The 19,789-nt window shown below is 51.7% G+C and overlaps 1 long non-coding RNA gene across 1 annotated transcript in view; it reads left to right on the plus strand.

Annotated features, from left to right (window-relative positions):
• The window catches only part of LOC140408868 (uncharacterized), a 153,371-nt gene that overhangs the window by 78,463 nt on the left and 55,119 nt on the right, over positions 1–19,789 (plus strand). The window lies entirely within an intron of this gene.

The following is a 19,789-nucleotide window of genomic DNA, read 5'->3' on the forward strand; positions in this document are numbered from 1 at the left end:
AGCAGTACCTGCTAAACGGTGTGTTGAAGGTGCAGAGCCTTCTGCTAGACTCATCCAGCTGGATTTGCCAAAATCCATGTGACGCATCTAACTTTATGAAATACCGTGCATGTGCCATCTCACTGGTGAGTTCCTCCCGCTTTGGGATGAGGTAGTGTTCACGCATTATATTCTGGTTGAAATCCTTGGGATCAATGCAGACACGCAGGTCTCCAGAGGGTTTTTTAACCACCACCATCGAGCTGACCCAGTCAGTCGGTTCAGTTACCCTGGAAATGATCCCCTGTTGCTGCAGCTCCTTGAGCTGTTCCTTCAAGTGCTCCTTCAGCGGGGCCGGGACCTGGTGTGGTGCATGGACCACTGGTCTGGCATCAGGTCGCAGTAGAATCTTGTATCGATATGGCAAAGTACCCATCCCGTCAAACACATCTGGATATTGAGCGAGGATGTCGTCAATGCCAGCTTGAAGATCCACGTTGGAGGATGTCGTTGAATAAACCCGCTGCACCAGGTTTAGCTTTGTGCGCTCAGTTGGGGTGCCCTGTCCGGCTTGACAATTTCAAACCTTAGCCATGCATGGGTACTCCGGTTGGAGACGGGTAGATGGCAGGGCCCCAGTGCCGTGATGGCATTACCGTTACAGTCTAGGAGCTGGCAGGCTGCTTGAAGGACCTTGGTGGGCTTCTTGATGCGTTTGAAGTCTGCCTGTGAGAGGAGGTTGGCAGAAGCACCTGTGTCCAGTTGAACTGGATGGAGCAGCGGTTGACCTGCATCACCGCATGCCATTCGCCCTCTGAATCCACAGCGAGGATGGACTGAATGCGAGATGAGTTAGGTGTGGCATGTTCACGTGTGGCAATGATGGCCACTCGGTAGGCGGACTCCAGGCACTCGTCCTCTGGATCCGTTGTACGCCAGGATCAGAATCCTGTAATCGTCGTTGCACATTCTGGACACGCCGTCGTCGGAATTGGGAGCACTGGCCTCGGACTGGTGGTGCAGACCTGCACAAGACTGCATAGTGTCCAGGCTACCCGCAGTTTAAACATCGCCTGCCTCTAGCAGGGCAGTGTCCCTTTATGTTGTCATTGCCACAGTTCGGGCACGTCATGACGTCGGTGTCGTGACGCGGTGTACGTCATCGCACATGCGCAGTGCGATCGGCAGACGTCTGCACCTGAGGAGTGTGGGTGTCAGCCACTTCGTTATCCCGTTCACATCGCACATGCATGGGGCTCGGGAAAAATGTGCGAGATGGCCGCTGTCTTCAATGCTGAGGTGATGCATCCGGGAGATGGCCTGCACATTCAATGCCTCTTGGGAGGCAAGTTTCTCATTTTCAGCCGATTTGTCTTGGGAATACCAATTTTTTGCGTGCTCATGCACTGTACATGTTTCAATCGCGACTGGCAGGGTCATATGCTTGATTTTTAAGAGCTGCTCTCTCAGAGGATCAGAGTGAACTCCAAACATGACTTGGTCTCTGATCGTGGAGTCAGCAATATCACCAAAGTTGCAGGACAGCGCTAGCAGGCAGAGGCTAGTTAAGAAGGCATTGAAAGATTCATCTTTACCTTGAAGACGTTGTTTGAATATGTAGCGCTCGAAGATTTCATTGGTGTCCACTTCACAGTGACTATCGAACTTGTCCAGGATGGTCTGAAACTTTGTCTTGTCATGGCCTTCAGTGAAGTTAAACTTGTTGAAAATTTTGATGGCTTGATCACCCGCTGTTGAGAGGAGAAGAGCGATCTTTCTTGCATCAGATGCACCCTCGAGGTCTAAGGCTGCGATGTACAGCAGAAACTTTTGCTTGAATGTCCGCCAGTTGACACTGAGATTGCCGGAGGTCCTGAGCTGGTGAGGAGCCTGAATCTTCTCCATGGTGCCGGGATACATCTGCTGGTCATCATGGAACCGACTGAGGTAAACCACCTTAAATTAGTAGTCTCCTGGTATCATGTCGTGTTAGGTACACTGGTCTAACAACTGGATGCAGCTTAGATCAGAAAGATACTCCAGACCTTGAAGTTAGTTCAATCAGGTTTATTGAACTAATAGCACAGTTCTCTGTGAGTTCGACTCTCTGCTAACTTAAGTGTGGTTACTCTGTCTGACTGAACCAGAGTAGCTCTTAGCCACGTGGTGGAGGTGTGAGATTGTAAAGGGGGAGTGCGGTGGGGGTGCGGGGTCAACCAGGGAATGCAGCCCCAGTCGGGGCTGGGCAGCTGTGGGTGGCTGGAGTATCAGGGCTGGGGGTGGCTCTGCGGCAGGGGGGGATCGTACATATGCGGGTCCGCAATGCCAACCCCTGGACTGCGTGTTCTCGTTCCGGAGACAACACTAGTCCCTGCCTGTCTGCCCCACTGACCACCCATAACTCCCACTGACCGCGGAGGCCTCTGACCTTGCGGTTGAAGGCTATCGCTAATTGGGAATTACCAATCATGGTTAAGTGAGCACTCACACATCACAAGTGGATCCCTGTGAGTGGTCATGCCAATTAGCATGTGGGGCTCATTGCCTAGCATCCCAACCACACCTTGATTCATGGACACTGCTTGAACACTGTGGGAGGTAGCACCACAGATGCAGCTGCCAATTTTCAATCACCCATTGGATGGGCCCCAGCCCCTGGCATATGTCCGTGGCCAGGTAAGCATGGGCAGGGCATGTCGGGTGGGGGCCCGGGGATTGGGGGGGGAGGGATGGCTGGGTGGGATGTGGCATGGGATTGGTGGTCGGCCCGCATAGTGGAACAAAGAGCCAGAGGCATCATACTGGGTGTAGTGAGGGTATTTTAATGTTCCTCATACAAGTACATTCACTAGCGAGAGGGACCTTGTTGCTCATGAGAACAGTGTGAACGAGGTTAATAGACTTGAACAGGTTGATATTAAGAAGGAGGAGGTGCTGAAAATTCTGAAAAGCATCAGGATAGATAAGTCCCCTGGGCCTGACGGGATACACCCAAGGTTACTACGGGAAGAGAGGGAAGAGATTGCTGCACGATGATCTTTGCTTCCTCACTCTCTACTGGAATAGTACCGGATGATTGGAGGGAGGTGAATGTTGTTCCCCTGTTCAAGAAAGGGAATAGGGAAATCCCTGGGAATTACAGTCCCATCAGTTTTACGCCTGTGGTGAGCAAAATATTGTAAAGGATTCTGAGAGGTAGGATTTATGATTATTTAGAAAAACATAGTTTGATTAAAGATGGTCAGCATGGCATTGTGAGGGGCAGGTCATGCCTCACAAGCCTCATTAAATTCTTTGAGGATGCGACGAGACACATTGATGAAGGTCGGGCAGTGGATGTGGTGTATATGGGTTTCAGTAAGGCATTTGATAAGGTTCCCCATGGTAGGCTCATTCAGAAAGTTAGGGGGCATGGGATACAGGGAAATTTGGCTGTCTGGATACAGAATTGGCTGGCCGAAAGAAGACAGCAAGTGGTTGTGGATGGAAAGTGTTCCGCCTGAAGTCGGTGACCAGAGGTATCCCGCAGGGATCTGTTCTGGGACCTCTGCTCTTTGTGGTTTTTATAAATGACTTGGATGAGGAAGTGGGAGGGTGGGTTAGTAAGTTTGCCGATGACACGAAGGTTGGGGGGAGTTGTAGATAGTGTTGAAGGCTGTTGCAGGTTACAACAGGACATCAACAGGATGCAGAGCTGGGCAGAGAAGTGGCAGATGGAGTTCAACCTAGATAAATGTGAAGTGATTCATTTTGGAAGGTCGAATTTGAATGCTGAATACAGGGTTAAAGGCAGGATTCTTGGAAGTATGGAGGAAAATCTTTTCGCTTTTACTATTGTTTCCCTCATTCTTCTGTTCTTTCTCAACTAGCTGCCTGCGGAGCCTCCTCACAACCTCCTCTGTGCCTCGCAACTGTGCCAAACAGGACACTATTGCCATCGGCTTTCGCACTTTCAATGCATTTTTCTTATGCATCTCAGTTAGGTTGTCCCACCAAGTTTGTCCTATACTTCCTGGACCTGACTCTTCATTTGAACAAAAATCGGACCAAAGGGGCCATCCTTTCCCCTTTAAATACTTGCTCAACTCTTCTTCCCATATGGGGTACTGCTCTGCTCTGTTGGTCGCTGCGACCTCGGGTTCCTGTGGGTTCATTAAACGTTCCATCACTTTTGTGGCCATTGCTTCTAATCTCTCTTGCTCTACTTTTAATCTCTGTTTCCTACCGTTAATCTCTGTTTGATATCATTAATTTCTCTTTGATTTCTCTTTACCTACCTTTAATTTGGGACAGGGGGATAAGGCAGCGATTTGAGCTGTGGGTATGGCCTAAGCTATTTTCCGGTTCACAAGTCCCTCGATAGTTTTGACACAATCTAACGAGTTTACCTTATATCCCTGTTAGTAGGTATGCAGGTTAGTACACACTTCCAAAATTTGGTGATTTGGTCGATATGGGCTTGCACTTGTGGTTCTTTCTCTTTCACGCAATTGGATTTCAAAGTTTTTGGGTTCTCTCGGAGTGACAAAATCACTTCTAATTCGAGTCGCATCAGAATCGCCAATAATGTTGCAATCGGCACCGGAGTCGCCAATAATGTTGCCAATTAATAATGATGCTCTTTAGAATTGCCAGGTATCAAATGATACCACCACAAGGCTTTACCAGATATCGATCAAAGGACCACACACCCAGTTAGTCAGTTCAAGTTCAAAGATGGTTTATTTACACACAAGGATTACTTTGACATGCAACACAAAACACTACAAGTTAAACTACATCAAGCAACTACAATAACATGTACTTAACCTCAGGGCAACCGGCTCTATGCAGATGGACAAGGCCTTTGTCCGGATCTTGCGTGGCTGGGTGGAAGAACTGGCTCTGTTTCTGCTGGGCTCATCCGTCTGGTAGCGATCGTTGGTCTTGAACTTGTCTGTCTGGTCGTTATGCTGCACTTGGGTTGGCATAGGCCGGATCCAAGAGAGACCGAGCACATGGCTGTGTCTCTTCTTATCCATCTGGGATTTCACGCTCTTTGGGCCAGTCCTTAACTTGGACCCAATAATTCGACAGGCTTCGATCTTGACCTTGGCTGTTTGGGCTCCCTGAGTAAAGGGAGTGGTGCCGATTAGTCTGTCTTCTTGTATTGTTAATATGGCCAACTCTGTACAACATCGGACAAGGCAATCACACAAGTTCATGCAGACCTGAGTATAGCCATGCAGGGTCTGGATGCCAACATGTCTGCTGCCTTAAGCAGGAAGATCGATACCTTAGCCTTGGCTGATCTTCACCAAAGTGATGTCCAACAGAGTTATAGCAAAAAAAGAGTGATTGTGCCATGAGGGGGATGATGGCAAAATGGGACATCAAAGTGGCATTTCCGCCCTAAAGGCTTTCACTTCTCACCTGTTTCCGCCCACGCTGCCTTATGTCCCCATTGCTAAGTCTGTCCATGTACAGATACAGGTGAAGTAGTGTTTGGTGAGGCCTTCACAGGCTAACAGCCACCCTTAAGAGTCTGTACAGGTCCAAAGAAGTCAGCTTGGACTGGCGCATGATGAAGGCATCATCGCAGATCTGCAGGAAACTAGAGCACATCTGCAGAAATATCTTTCAGTGGTTCCACAACAGCTGAACATTGATGCCCTTGCAATTCACAAATTCTGCTGGTTATAGTGGAGGTGCAATATATGTGCAGTCAATGATTTCTAGCATCTATGGGAAGTCAGCCAGAGACACAAACCCAGGCACTTGTTCATTCTGACTACATCATCACAGGTGAACTTTATATAATTGCTGAACATGATTTTTCGACCCCCCCGCCAGGCTGGAGAATCGTCAGGGGGGCGGCGTGAATCCCGCCCCGACTCCGGCTGCTGGATTCTCCGGCGCCAGTTTTCGGTGGGGGCGGGAATCGCATCGCGTCGGTCGGGTGCCGTTGGCAGAATCCCTCCTGCGATTCTCTGCCCCGCGATGGGCCGAGTGGCCGCCCGTTTTCGGCCAGTCCCGCCGCCGTATATTACAACTGGTCCATACCGGCAGGACCTGGCTCTGCGGGCGGCCTGTGGAGTCCTCTGGGGGGCGCGGGGGGGTCTGGCCCCGGGGGAGGGGGGGCCCATGGTGGCCTGACCCACAATCGGGGCCCACCGATCCGTGGGCGGGCCTGTGCCATGGCGGCACTCTTTCCCTCCGCGCCGGCCACTGTAACAGTCCGCCATGGCCGCCGCGGAGAAGAACACCCCTGCACATGCGCTGGGATGACACCTGTACATGCTGGCGCTCCCGCGCATGCGCCAACTCGCGCCGGCCGGCGGAGGCTCTTCGGCACAGGTTGGCGCGGCGCCAAGCCCTTCGGCGCCAGCCTAGCCCCTGAAAGTGCGGAGGATTCCGCACCTTCCGGGCGGCCCGACGCAGGAGTGGTCACCCCACTCCTCGGCGCCGGTACGGCCCGCCCCGCCGGATAGCGGAGAATCCCGCTCCTATCAGTTACCTGCCTTAAGCATTTGCAATTTGTTAACTGGGAGATCCTGGATATTTCTCTGTCAGAACCCTGGAAGGATCAAGAGGCAAAGAAAAGTTGGAAAAAGTAATGACATTGAGATCCATCGGTAAGACGTGGTCACAAAGTGTCACAGTTCTGCTTCTGCAACTCCACCACCACCTACTATGACAACCAGAGCCTCTTGGAATGTTCCAACATGCCAAAGAAACTCAACCTCTGCCAGTTGACCTCGCACCCAGAGTAGTGTCTCCTGCAAGCTGCCCCCCTTTCTGATGCCCAGCTGCAGGTTTCTGAACATCTGGCAGTTGCTGCTGCTGGTTCCCGTCACATTGCCTAGGCAGCCAAGGTACCACCCATGCTGCTGTCATTCGGAAAATCTCAAGTGTGGAATGTAACCTCTCAGCAAAAGTAGTGGGAACAAATCCTTTCCAACTAGTAGGCAAGAAAGCAGTTGTGAGGACTGAGTGTTACAGTATTTTCAGGAATTTTAATCAGTCCCCTCAATCACCATTGTGGTCTCGCCTTGCTTTCATTGGCAAGTGTCTTCAAATTAGCAGATGCTTAAGTAAATCTGAAAGTCAGTTGAAACATTGCCCCAGTTCCACTTAAGTACAGACGTAGGCGACTTGGCGCCGACTACTCATATTCCTGTCTTTCACTGCCCCCACCCCCCACCCAATCCCAAATGCTCCTTCTGGGTAAAATTCTCCTCCAGCAAAGCAGATCTAATGCTGATGTGCCACTGATCGTTCCAAGAAGTTAGTGCACACATTACTTTAAGATCCACTTTATATATTCCATGATATTTTAATGCATGTTTAAAACTTCTTTTCCATTCCACAGTTATGAAGCCAGGCAGTTTCAGAAGCAGTATTGACCTATTTTCAAAAGGCTGCAGTCTAGGCTCCACACAGATCAGATTTTAAGCAAGCATGAGAAGGCAATTTGAGTTGCTCTGTCTAACCAAACCTACTCTTATTCCACGGTTCTTGGCATTGAAGTTGAGAGCGCTGACTACTCTAAATTTGGTCAAGTTATTCGTCATCATCTGTTGTGGTTAAGCTTCTTTCCATTAGTGGATATGAGATATCACTTTACAAACATAGTAAATGGCCACCTCTTACTCATGGATGTTTCTTTGTTCCCTCGAGTGGACCGGTTAATTTGTAAATTTACAAATGTCCAGTGCATAATAACAATATAAATCGAATAATTCCCGGCAATACCAGCTTGCATTTTGCACTTTAATGCAACAGCAGATCCTTGAGTACAAATGTTTATGTTCAGTCTGGAGACAAAAATACCCCCCCCCCCCCCACCCCCCCGCCTCCCCCCGGCCACAAGCCCATCCCAACCGGCTTCCACCACCATCTCACATCCCTACTTTACCCAAATACTGTGCAGATTCTGGAATTTGACCACATTGGGGTTATATCCAGAGAAAATTCAACAGCTGGTTGAAAATAGCTGAATTATGGTAAATCTGGATCATTACTTCAGCGTAAATCAAAACTGAAGAAAAAAGGGGAAAAGGAGAAAATGAACAAAGAACAAAGAAAAGTACAGTTTAGGAACAGGCACTTCGGCCCTCCAAGTCTGCGCCGACCATGCTACCCGTCTAAACTAAAATCTTCTACACTTCTGGGGTCCGTATCCCTCTATTCCCATCCTATTCATGTATTTGTCAAGATGCCCCTTAAACGTCACTATCACCCCTGCTTCCACCACCTCCTTCAGCAGCGAGTTCCAGGCATCCACTACCCTCTGTGTAAAAAACTTGCCTCGTACATCTCTTCTAAATCTTGCCCCTCGCACCTTAAATATATGCCCCCGAGTAATTGACCCCTCTACCCTGGGAAAAAGCCTCTGACTATCCACTCTGTCTATAACCCTCATATTCTTGTAGACCTCTATCAGGTTGCCCCTCAACCTCCATTGTTCCAGTGAGAACAAACCGAGTTTATTCAACCGCTCCTCATAGCTAATGCCCTCCATTACATGGAGTTTCTTACATGTTTTGTTGAAACGCTCCAACACTTCTTCCCAAACAACTGTTTACATTCAGGCTTCTCTTCTGAGTCTTCAAAAATATGTTTGAGAGTTTGTAAAATACCCATATATCCATTTTTAATTGCCCGGATTGTTGAAATATATACAACAAAAAATTAATCAATTTGAGTCGTGCGACTATTGTTGCATGCTTTGAAAGGAAAACATTTTTAGGTCTACTTTCTGAGAAAGTTTTTTTTTTAAAATCCCTTCTCAGAAAGTAAAGCGCCATTTTTTAAGATTTATAATAAATAAGCTAAATAGGCTAAACTAGGCTATGTTGAAGCAAGCCTACGCTAGGCTAGAATAAGTTAGGCAAGACTAGGCTACCAAAACTCATAGGCTAAGGTAATGTAATACAATTTTACCAATATTTGAACACTTTTCATAATAAACACCTGTAATTTAACACAAATTCACCCTTTTATTACTTTTTCATAAATACTTGTAATATAGTATTAGCCTAGGCTATGCGGTCGTAGCCTACCTTCTGTTCACCTCTTCATAAAAACAATAGGCTTAGGCTAATCTAACACTATTTCACCTTTGTTACTTACCTTACTTTTCTAAATATAACATTTATTTTTGAGTAGGGGTAATTAAAATATTGTATCCTTATGAACACTTTATTGAAAAAAACTGTCCAGATCTCTATCACGAATGCTATCACGTTGAAAATTCACATTAACATTGTGATTGCCTTTTCAACGGCTCCCCTTTTTTGTTACAACACGTCATCTACTGTTTGTATTTCGTTTTTTTGTTTACAGCTAGCCTACATGATACTTTAATAACCTTTTAATTTAAAAAAAACCTATTATATAGACCCAACTGCTGGGCTGCATGCGTCGGACTGTCTAACATGGCTGATATTTGTGTGCCCCCCGACCCCAGGATAAGAGAGGCCACAACTGCCGAAAGTGGGAGAAAACCGGAGGGAGGAACCTGATTTGCACCCCCTCACTGTGCATGAACAGAGGGCACTGGACCCGAGGAGCGGGAAATTGCTCATTCCGAGATCGGGGCGTGCCACCAAGTGAGAACCCCCCCTGCCTGGCCCCACCACTCACCCCACCCCTCACTCCACCCCTCACCCCACCCCTCACCCCACCCCTCACCGCACCCCCTCACCCCACCCCCTCACACAGAGCTTCATCAACCCCCCTTCACCTGTCTAACATTGTATGCTGTATTGTATCTTGCAGGACCACGCGGCAAACTCCGCCCCCAGCCAGTGCCAGGCGACCACCCCCCAGGGATCAACCCGGCCATTCAGGCGTACCCGCACTCAGCCAGTGCCAGGGTGGGTGGGCGGGCCGCGTGGGGACTCTGGCACACATCCGAACGCCCGGGATGCCAGGGCTGAGCCAGCAACCGGGGTGGGTGCCCATCTGCGTGGCCGCCATCATGCCATCCGTGGCATTGGCTCCGCCCTGCCATGGCGGGCCTTGCTCGGCCGCCGTGGCTGTCTGCCCCACCCCTCCCCCCGGCACCACCCACCCCCGACCCTGGGGGGCCTCCCCCCCATCCATGGCCATGCTGTCCCTTCGTCCTGGGGTCCCCTCACACCGACCCCTACCTCCTCCGGCCGCAGCATCAGCCAGCACGGCTGGTTGACGCTTTTCTAAAGCATGCTAGAACGACGCTGGTGGGACTTTGGCCCATCCGGGCCGCAGTATCGCTGGGGGCCCGGAGAATCACAGGTCGGGCCACCTTTGGCAATTCTCCGGGCCATGCAGCGTCCGTCGCATTCGCAAGGTTTTAGCCGGTCGGAGGTTCGCGTCCCATCTTTGGACCGGCGTCGCGAGCCATCTTGGCATGAACGCCAATTCTCCGAGCCCATGCCATGGGCTGGGATTCTTCCTTTTGGGGACTAAGCCCCACGCCCGCCGGAAAACGTCAAGAATCACTCTGGACTTTTTCCTCGAATGTCCGGGGTGATTCTCCTTTTTCCAGGGGGCTAGCAGGGCCCCGGCGTGCGTCCCGCAGCTCTGGCTGCTGGCGGGGCCCTGCTGTCCAGACCACACGGCCGCGCATGTACACGGTGGCCGCAAGTGGGTCCACGCATGCACGCGGCGGCCCACCTCGGCGCTGACACCGCCGACGTGGCGGAGACACACAACGGGCCCATGCGGAGTAAGGTAGGTCCCTCCCAGATCGCGACGGTTCGCTGATCGGTAGCCCCCGATCGCGGACCTGGCTACTGCTGAGGCCCTCCCTGCAGTCAGATTCCCCCCACCCACCACCAAGACCGCCATCGCGGCTGCGGGTCCCAGCACCCGCCGGGTGGTACCAGATGTAAACCATGCCAGCGGGAGTTTGGCCGGTCGCCTGCGGAGAATCGGTGCGGGGGTCTATTTCAGCAGTCCCGATGGCGCCGTGGCGACCGCGCAGCCGCGATTGGTACCGGAGAATCGGCGGCCCGACGTCGGAGCGGCATGGCGGGACTTTTGCGCGCCCCTGGCAATTCTCCAACCCAGCGCGGGCTCGGAGAATCCCGGTCTTGATGTATGTGGAGAACCTGAATATTATTGCACTTTGTGTGATAGACACTTTGAAAGATTTGTAATGTTCTTCAGATGTTTCCTCCCACAAGTCCTGAAAGACGTGCTGTTAGGTAATTTGGACATTCTGAATTCTTCCTCTGTGTACCCGAACAGGCGCCGGAATGTGGCGACTAGGGGCTTTTCACAGTAACTTCATTGCAGTGTTAATGTGAGCCTACTTGTGACAATAAAGATTCAAAATTAAAGTATAATTTTACGGAAAAAAAAGGTTTCCACTGATTGGACCCACCAGCCAAAGCCTAATTATAACAGTCCAGCTAATTGGTTGATTTCTGGTGTCAGCCTGACTCTTTTAATGATTTGCATTAGACAGGCATCTACTCCTGTGTTTGACCCTCCTGAATTTGCGACCAACGGATATGAAATAGAATGTGAGGGGTGAGTTAAATGGGTAGGGACTCAGTGGAACTGAAAACCTGGGCATTTGAGCAATGTGGAGAAAGCTGGCAGGGCGTTTCACAAAAACCAGGATGTCAGGTCAACCCAACCTGACTACTGTTCCTCCCTCAGCCACATCGCCAAAAGCAGATTATCTGATCACTGATTCATTTGCTGTTGGTGAGAGTTAGTTGTCAAAATTTGGTCTCCATACTTGTATAGGAGTAATTATTCTTCAAAAATAATCTATCGGTTGTAAAACACTTCTTGCTCTGCATTTTAGCCAGCTTATGTCTCCTTACCATAAAAACAGTGACAAACATGTTGACCCCCCCAGGAAGTAATGGACTGTGCACCATCTGGTTCCCATTAACTCTTAACGAGTATTAACTCCCCAGGTAATTGGGAGTGGAGCTTCCCACTTAACAGGGAAGTATAAAAACACTGGCCTGGGTGTAGGTCAGAAAGGATGACCTTCAGGGGGTGAGGGAGTTTAGTCGTGGATCTGAATAAATCTCTTTATTTGTATCCTACCATCCGTGAGTTTTTCTTTGCCCATTGGATTCTACAGTTTTGTCTCTTGCAAAAAGGCATTTGTGACTACCCTGATATAAACAATTAAATAGGAAATGAACTTATACAATAAGGCATATTTTCTATTCTCTTCAGGACAAGGAAAGCAATTATGGTCATCCTGTCCAGAAAATGCCATCTAAAGTGCTTTGTAAAATCAGACTTGTTTCCTTTCGAAATGTTAAGGGACTCTGGTTCTGTGTGTTTCCTGCTATGTGTAGTGAATGGTTCGAGCACTCAGCAGGTGCCACCCTGTCCTTTCCCAAAATCACATTAAGGTTCTAATCACATTAAACGTCACAAATTGCTCTGACATAATGGGGATCCTGCCAGTTTGTGTCAATTGGGGATCATTTGAAAATAACAGCATGTAGGCTGTCGTGTTGGGTGTTCTGCTGCACAAATGATCCAACACGGCTGTAGATGGTACAACTCTGTTTTATTGTTTTATTGTCTTAATAACGGTTACAACTAACTGCTGGCTTGGGTATGTGCTTGTAGCGCAACAATTATGCCGGGGGTGTTTCGCCTGCCCGCAAAAATAGCAGCGATGCCCACCGGGATGGTCTGGTGCTCTAGCCACGCAGGCCTGCGGGGGGGTTGGGGACTGCCGGGGAGTCGGTCGCAACAGGGGTCCACGGAGCCCAAGGGGCTGCCGAGCGGTCGGGGAGGGAGGCCGCAAGGGCCCGTGCCTCTGCGATTCCTAACGAGTCTCTCTCTAACTGTCTTTGGCGAATTTGAGAAGAAGTCATACCTGCCACAAAAGCATCCCTGATTAGGAGCTCCGTTTGCTCGTTTGCGCTCACCGACGGGCAGTTGCAGTTCCTTCCCAAAATCAACAGTGCGCTGTAGAACTCGTCAAGCGATTCTCTGGGGATTTGCCGTCTCGTCGCGAGTTGGTGGCGTGCGTAGACCTGGTTTATGGGCCGAATGTAGACTCCTTTCAGCATGGTGAGCGCCGTCGGGAAATCCTCTGCATCTTCGATGAGCGTGTAGATCTCCGGGCTCACCCTGGAATGCAGGACCTCCATTTTCTGATCTTCCGTGGTCTGGCCGGGGGCCATTCGAAGGTAACCTTCGAAACATGCTAGCCAGTGTTTAAACACGGCCGCCGAGTTTGCTGCATGGGGGCTGATTCACAGACATTCCGGGGCAATCCGGAACGCCATAGTCTTTTTAAGCTTGCTTAATAAATTGTAGCGCAACAATTACTCACTCAAGTCGAGAAGTGATGAAGTCAATCGAGGCTTTATTAAGCAAGACTTGTTCCCCAGCAGCTCAGTTACAGAATGCAGATGCTGGGCTCTTATACTCCGCCTTTCTGGGCGGAGCCAGCAGGCGGCAGATCCAACCAGGACCCGGGACCTGTCAGCCAATAGCCTCTCGGCTTCACAGGTACCGTACTACCCCTAATACACACCACCACAGTGCTTCACCAGCTAACCTGTGGACCCAGCCCTATCACTATCTTAGTGAGGCACTCAGCACATGGACTATGTCTGAGTGGCACGCTGTGAGCTCTGAGCGATCTCCTGGTAGAATGAGCGGGAACTGTGGTGTTCCCTGTTTATAGTGCGTGTGTTCCCACTGGTGAATGGCTGCGATGTTGTGTGTGATGGTTGCTCCAACTGCCTGTCCATCAGTGTGTGTGTGATTGCACCATGATATGCTGATGTGGATATCATGACATAGGCCTCAGGAAAGGACGGGAAATTAGTCCTCGGGTTAAAGACAAGTGAGAATGGTCAGGTTTAGGCAATTCCTATCGAGCATGGTTAGTGGCAGAGGCAGGGTTAGTATGTGGTGGGGGTGTGGAGTAAGGGTAGAAAGCATCTCATGATGTTTTAAGGCAAGGCCTTCCTGACTTGTGCTGTATGAAATTAGCATGTGACAAATAAAGTGCCGGGGCAGCGGAGGGAGATTGATAAACAAGAACTGGTTTTGCAAGAAGTGCAGCATCCTAATTTAAATAAATTATTTTCTTATTTAACTGTTGTCACCTTGTGAAGTTTCTCAGGCTTTATGACTATAAATTCTCTTGTAAGTGCTTGACCACCATCCATAGACTGTAGACTCTGTCCACAACCTACAAGGTACAAATCAGGAGTGTGATGGAATCCTTCCCACTTGCCTGGATGAGTGCGGCTCCAACAACCCTCAAGAAGCTCAACACCATTCAGCCCACTTGATTGGCACCCATTCCACAAACATTCACTCCCTCCACCACTGATGCACAGTAGCAGCTGTGAGTACCATCTACAAGACGTACTGCAGGAACTCATCAAGATTCCTCTGGCTGCATCTTCAAAAACCATAACCAGTAACATCGAGAAGGACAGGGGTCAGCGGATACCTGGGAACACCACCATCTCGAATAACCCCCAAAATCTCTCACCATCCTGACTTGGAAATATATTGCTGTTCCTTCACTCTAACTGGATAAAAATTGTGGAATTCCCTAACAGCATTGTGGGTGTACCTACATCTCAGGGACTGCAGCGGTTCAAGAGGCAGCTCACCACCACCTTCTGAAGGGCAACAAGGGATGGGTAATAAATGCTGGTCAAGCCAGCGATACCTACTGTAGCGCACAAAGACTCCGAGAGACGAAGAGAGTGAAGTCGATGAGGCTTTATTAAGCGTGACTGTTCCCCCCGCAGTTCAGTAGTAGACTGCCTGCGGGGGAGGACTCCAGGTACTTATACTCCGCCTTCAGGGCGGAGCTAGAGGTCAACGTCCAACCAGGACCCGGGATCTGTCAGCCAATGACATCATGGCTTCACAGTCCCACATGACCCCTAATGCATACTACCACATTCACCCCTTGTTAAAAATGAACCCGGCGGGGTGATGCTTCGCATGGTGGTAAGGGTTTACAAGGCTGGTCCTGGGAGGAAAACGTTCACATGTTATAACAGTATGTACAAGGTTTTTTTGTTTCAAACTATTTACAGTAATCGTCAGGAATAGACAAAATGTTCTCGTTAAAAGTCCACATTGTACTGTTAGATCGACGCCACGAGTCGGTCGGGCGGTCTGGTCGTCCGTGTCGATCGCCTCGGCCCCGGTGGTGGTGGTGGTGCTTGTTCCGGTGTTGTCGTCTCCGGGAGCCTTACGGTTTCAGCTTGGGCTTCATTCCTGGTCGGGCCTGGGAGGAGGACTGATCCTCCTGGGAAGGGGGCAGTCGCGGGGTGCGGCGGTGGCAGGAAGGGGGGGGGTTGGGTGATTGGTGTCGGGGGGGGGGGGGGGTGTGTTGCCGGCAGGTGCCAGATCTCGCAGAGAGACCGTGTCCTGTCGGCCGTCGGGGTACTCCACGTAAGCGTACTGCGGGTTCGCGTGAAGGAGGTGAACCCTTTCGACCAACGGGTCCGACTTGTGCGCCCGCACGTGCTTTCGGAGCAAGATGGGTCCTGGGGCCGCCAGCCAGGTCGGCAGCGACGTTCCAGAGGAGGACTTCCTGGGGAAGACAAGGAGGCGCTCATGAGGCGTTTGGTTAGTGCTAGTACACAGTAGTGACCGGATGGAGTGGAGGGCGTCCGGAAGGACCTCCTGCCACCGTGAAACTGGGAGGTCCCTGGACCGTAGGGCCAGTAGGACGGTCTTCCAGACCGTGCCGTTCTCCCTCTCTACTTGCCCGTTCCCCCGGGGGTTGTAGCTGGTCGTCCTGCTCGAGGCTATACCGTTGCTGAGCAGGAACTGGCGCAGCTCGTCACTCATGAAAGAGGACCCCCTGTCGCTGTGGACGTATGCAGGGCAATCGAACAGTGTGAATATGGTGTTCAGGGCTTTAATGACTGTGGCCGCGGTCATGTCAGAACAGGGGATGGCGAATGGGAAGCGGGAGTACTCGTCCACCACATTAAGGAAGTATATGTTGCGGTCGGTGGAGGGGAGGGGTCCTTTGAAATCCAGACTAAGGCGTTCAAAGGGGCGGGAAGCCTTAATCAGGTGCGCACCATCCGGCCTGAAAAAATGCGGTTTGCACTCTGCGCAGATGTGGCAGTTCCTTGTGACTGTACGGACCTCCTCTAAGGAGTATGGGAGGTTGCGGGACTTAATAAAGTGGTAAAACCGAGTGACCCCCGGGTGGCAGAGGTCCTCGTGGAGGGTTTGGAGGCGGTTAATTTGTGCGTTGGCACATGTGCCGCGGGATAGGGCATCGGACGGCTCGTTCAGCTTTCCGGGACGATACAAGATCTCGTAGTTGAAGGTGGAGAGCTCGATCCTCCACCTTAAGATCTTGTCGTTTTTGATTTTGCCCCGCTGTGCATTATCGAACATGAAGGCTACCGACCGTTGGTCCGTGAGGAGAGTGAATCTCCTGCCGGCCAGGTAATGCCTCCAATGTCGCACAGCTTCCACTATGGCTTGGGCTTCCTTTTCCACTGAGGAGTGGCGGATTTCTGAAGCGTGGAGGGTTCGGGAGAAAAAGGCCACGGGTCTGCCCGCTTGGTTAAGGGTGGCCGCTAGAGCTACGTCGGAGGCGTCGCTCTCGACCTGGAAGGGGAGGGACTCGTCGATGGCGCGCATCGTGGCCTTTGCGATATCCGCTTTGGTGCGGCTGAAGGCCTGGCAAGCCTCTGTCGACAGAGGGAAGGTCGTGGTCTGTATTAGGGGGCGGGCCTTGTCTGCGTACTGGGGGACCCACTGGGCGTAGTATGAAAAGAACCCCAGGCAGCGTTTTAGGGCTTTTGAGCAGTGCGGGAGGGGAAATTCCATGAGGGCGCGCATACGTTCGGAGTCGGGGCCTATTATCCCATTGCGCACTACGTAGCCCAGGATGGCTAGCCGATTGGTGCTAAAAACGCACTTGTCCTCGTTGTACGTGAGGTTCAAGGCTTTAGCGGTCTGGAGGAATTTTTGGAGGTTGGCGTCGTGGTCCTGCTGATCGTGGCCGCAGATGGTTACATTGTCGAGATACGGGAACGTGGCCCGCAACCCGTGTTGATCAACCATTTGGTCCATCTCTCGTTGGAAGACCGAGACCCCGTTTGTGACGCCAAATGGGACCCTTAGGAAATGGTATAATCGCCCGTCTGCCTCGAAGGCTGTGTACTTGCGGTCACTTGGGCGGATGGGGAGCTGATGGTAGGCGGACTTGAGGTCCAGGGTGGAGAAGACTTTATATTGGGCAATCCGATTGACCATGTCGGATATGTGGGGGAGAGGGTACGCGTCTAGTTGTGTGTACCTGTTGATGGTCTGGCTATAGTCTATGACCATCCTTTGCTTCTCCCCTGTCTTTACTACTACCACCTGTGCTCTCCAGGGACTCTTGCTGGCCTGGATTATGCCTTCCTTTAGTAGCCGCTGGACTTCGGACCGAATGAAGGTCCGGTCCTGTGCGCTGTACCGTCTGCTCCTAGTGGCGACGGGTTTGCAATCCGGGGTGAGGTTTGCAAACAAGGACGGGGGTTGCACCTTGAGGGTTGCGAGGCTGCAGATAGTGAGTGGGGGTATTGGGCCGCCAAATTTGAAGGTAAGGCTCTGTAGGTTGCACTGGAAGTCTAATCCCAGTAATGTGGGGGCGCAGAGTTGGGGAAGGACGTAGAGCCTGTAGTTTTTGAACTGCCTCCCCTGCACCGTTAGGGTAACTATGCAGAAGCCTTTGATCTGTACGGAGTGGGATCCTGCAGCTAGGGAAATCTTTTGTGCGCTGGGATGGGTGGTCAGAGAACAGCGTCTTCCCGTGTCGGGGTGGATAAAGCTCTCCGTGCTCCCGGAGTCGACTAGGCATGGTGTCTCGTGCCCGTTTATCAGCACCGTTGTCGTCATCGTCTGGAGTGTCTGGGGCCGAGCTTGGTCCAGCGTTATTGAAGCGAGACGTGGTTGTAGTAGTTGAGCGTCTTCTTCGAACCCCGTGGAGCCGTCGACACTGGGGTCCGTTGTTGCCGTCCAAGATGGCGTCGGGGGTGAACAAAATGGCTGCCCCCATGCATCGCACATGGCTGGGGGGTCACAAGATGGCGGCGGCGGGGGTGGACAAAATGGCCGCCCCCATGCGTCGTACAGGTCTGGGGTGGTCCAAGATGGCGGCGCCCTTCCTCCCCTCGTGGTGGCCGGGACCCAAAATGGCTGCGCCTGCAGGTCGCACATGGGGCGCTGGGGGGGTTGGGGAGCGTTAGGAACGCGCGGGGCTCCCTCCTCTCTAGGGACAGCGGTGGTCGGGACCCAAATTGGTAGCGCCAGCGGGTCATACGTGGGGCGTGGGGGGGGGTTTGGGGGGCGTTAGAGCCGCGCAGAACTCCCTCTTCTCCGGGGAGAGCGGTGGTCGGGACCCAAAGTGGTAGCGCCGGCGGGTCATACATGGGGCGCGGGGGAGGGGGTTGGGGAGCGTAAGCGGCGTGCAGGGCTCCCTGTTCTCCCGGGACCGCGGTGGTCGGGACCCAGAGTGGCTGCGCCTGCGGGTCGTACATGGGGCGCAGGGGGGGTTGGGGAGCGTAAGCGGCGTGCAGGGCTCCCTGTTCTCCCGGGACAGCGGCGACCTCGCGGGACCGGCACACAACTGCGAAATGGCCCTTTTTCCCGCAGCTCTTGCAGATCGCTGCGCGGGCCGGGCAGCGCTGCCGGGGGTGTTTCGCCTGGCCGCAGAAATAGCAGCGGGCGCCCCCGGTGCGACTTGGCGTTTGGACCGCGCAAGCCTGTGGGGTGTCCGGGGGGGGGTGGGTTTGTCGTGACGGGTACGTACGGAGCCCAATGGGCTGCCGCGCGGTCGGGGCCGTAGGCGCGGGTATTTCGCGCGGCCATGTCTAGGGAGGCTGCTAGGGCCCGTGCCTCTGAGAGTCCTAGCGACTCTTTTTCTAGAAGTCTTTGGCGGATTTGGGAGGAGTTCATACCTGCCACAAAAGCATCGCGCATTAACATGTCCGTGTGTTCATTTGCGTTCACCGACGGGCAGCTGCAGGCTCGTCCCAAAATTAGTAGCGCGGCGTAGAATTCATCTATCGATTCTCCCGGACTTTGCCGTCTCGTTGCGAGTTGATAGTGAGCGTAGATCTGGTTTACTGGGCGGACATAGAGACTTTTTAGTGCTGCGAACGCCGTCTGGAAATCCTCTGCGTCTTCGATGAAAGAGAAAATCTCCGTGCTTAACCTCGAGTGCAGGACCTGTAGGTCCTTTCTGTGGCCGTTCTGAGGTAGGCCTCAAAACAAGTCTGCCAGTGCTTGAAAGCTGCTGCCGCGTTCACTGCGTGGGGGCTGATCCTCAGGCATTCCGGGATGATCCTGAGCTCCATAGTCCTTTTTAGTCACGCTTAATAAATTGTAGCGCACAAAGACTCCGAGAGACGAATAGAGTGAAGTCGATGAGGCTTTATTAAGCGTGACTGTTTCCCCCGCAGTTCAGTAGTAGACTGCCTGCGGGGGAGGACTCCAGGTACTTATACTCCGCCTTCAGGGCGGAGCTAGAGGTCAACGTCCAACCAGGACCCGGGATCTGTCAGCCAATGACATCATGGCTTCACAGTCCCACATGACCCCTAATGCATACTACCACACCTACATTTTGTAAATACATTGTTAAAAGATTAAAGTCTGTGTTACAGTTAATAATATGGAACTATTATCCTCAGATATCTCCAATTGACTAATCAGCCTTTTGGGGAGAGAATAGACCAGTTTCCATTAACTTCCTTGTGGAAAAACTGTTTCCTGATTTTACTCATCAAAAATGTCATCTGTTACCCAATTGCCCAGGAGAAAATATTTATCATATGAAGTGCAAATTTTCTGGAGT

Source organism: Scyliorhinus torazame, chromosome 3 (genome assembly GCF_047496885.1).
Source record: "Scyliorhinus torazame isolate Kashiwa2021f chromosome 3, sScyTor2.1, whole genome shotgun sequence".
Lineage (NCBI taxonomy): Eukaryota > Metazoa > Chordata > Chondrichthyes > Carcharhiniformes > Scyliorhinidae > Scyliorhinus > Scyliorhinus torazame.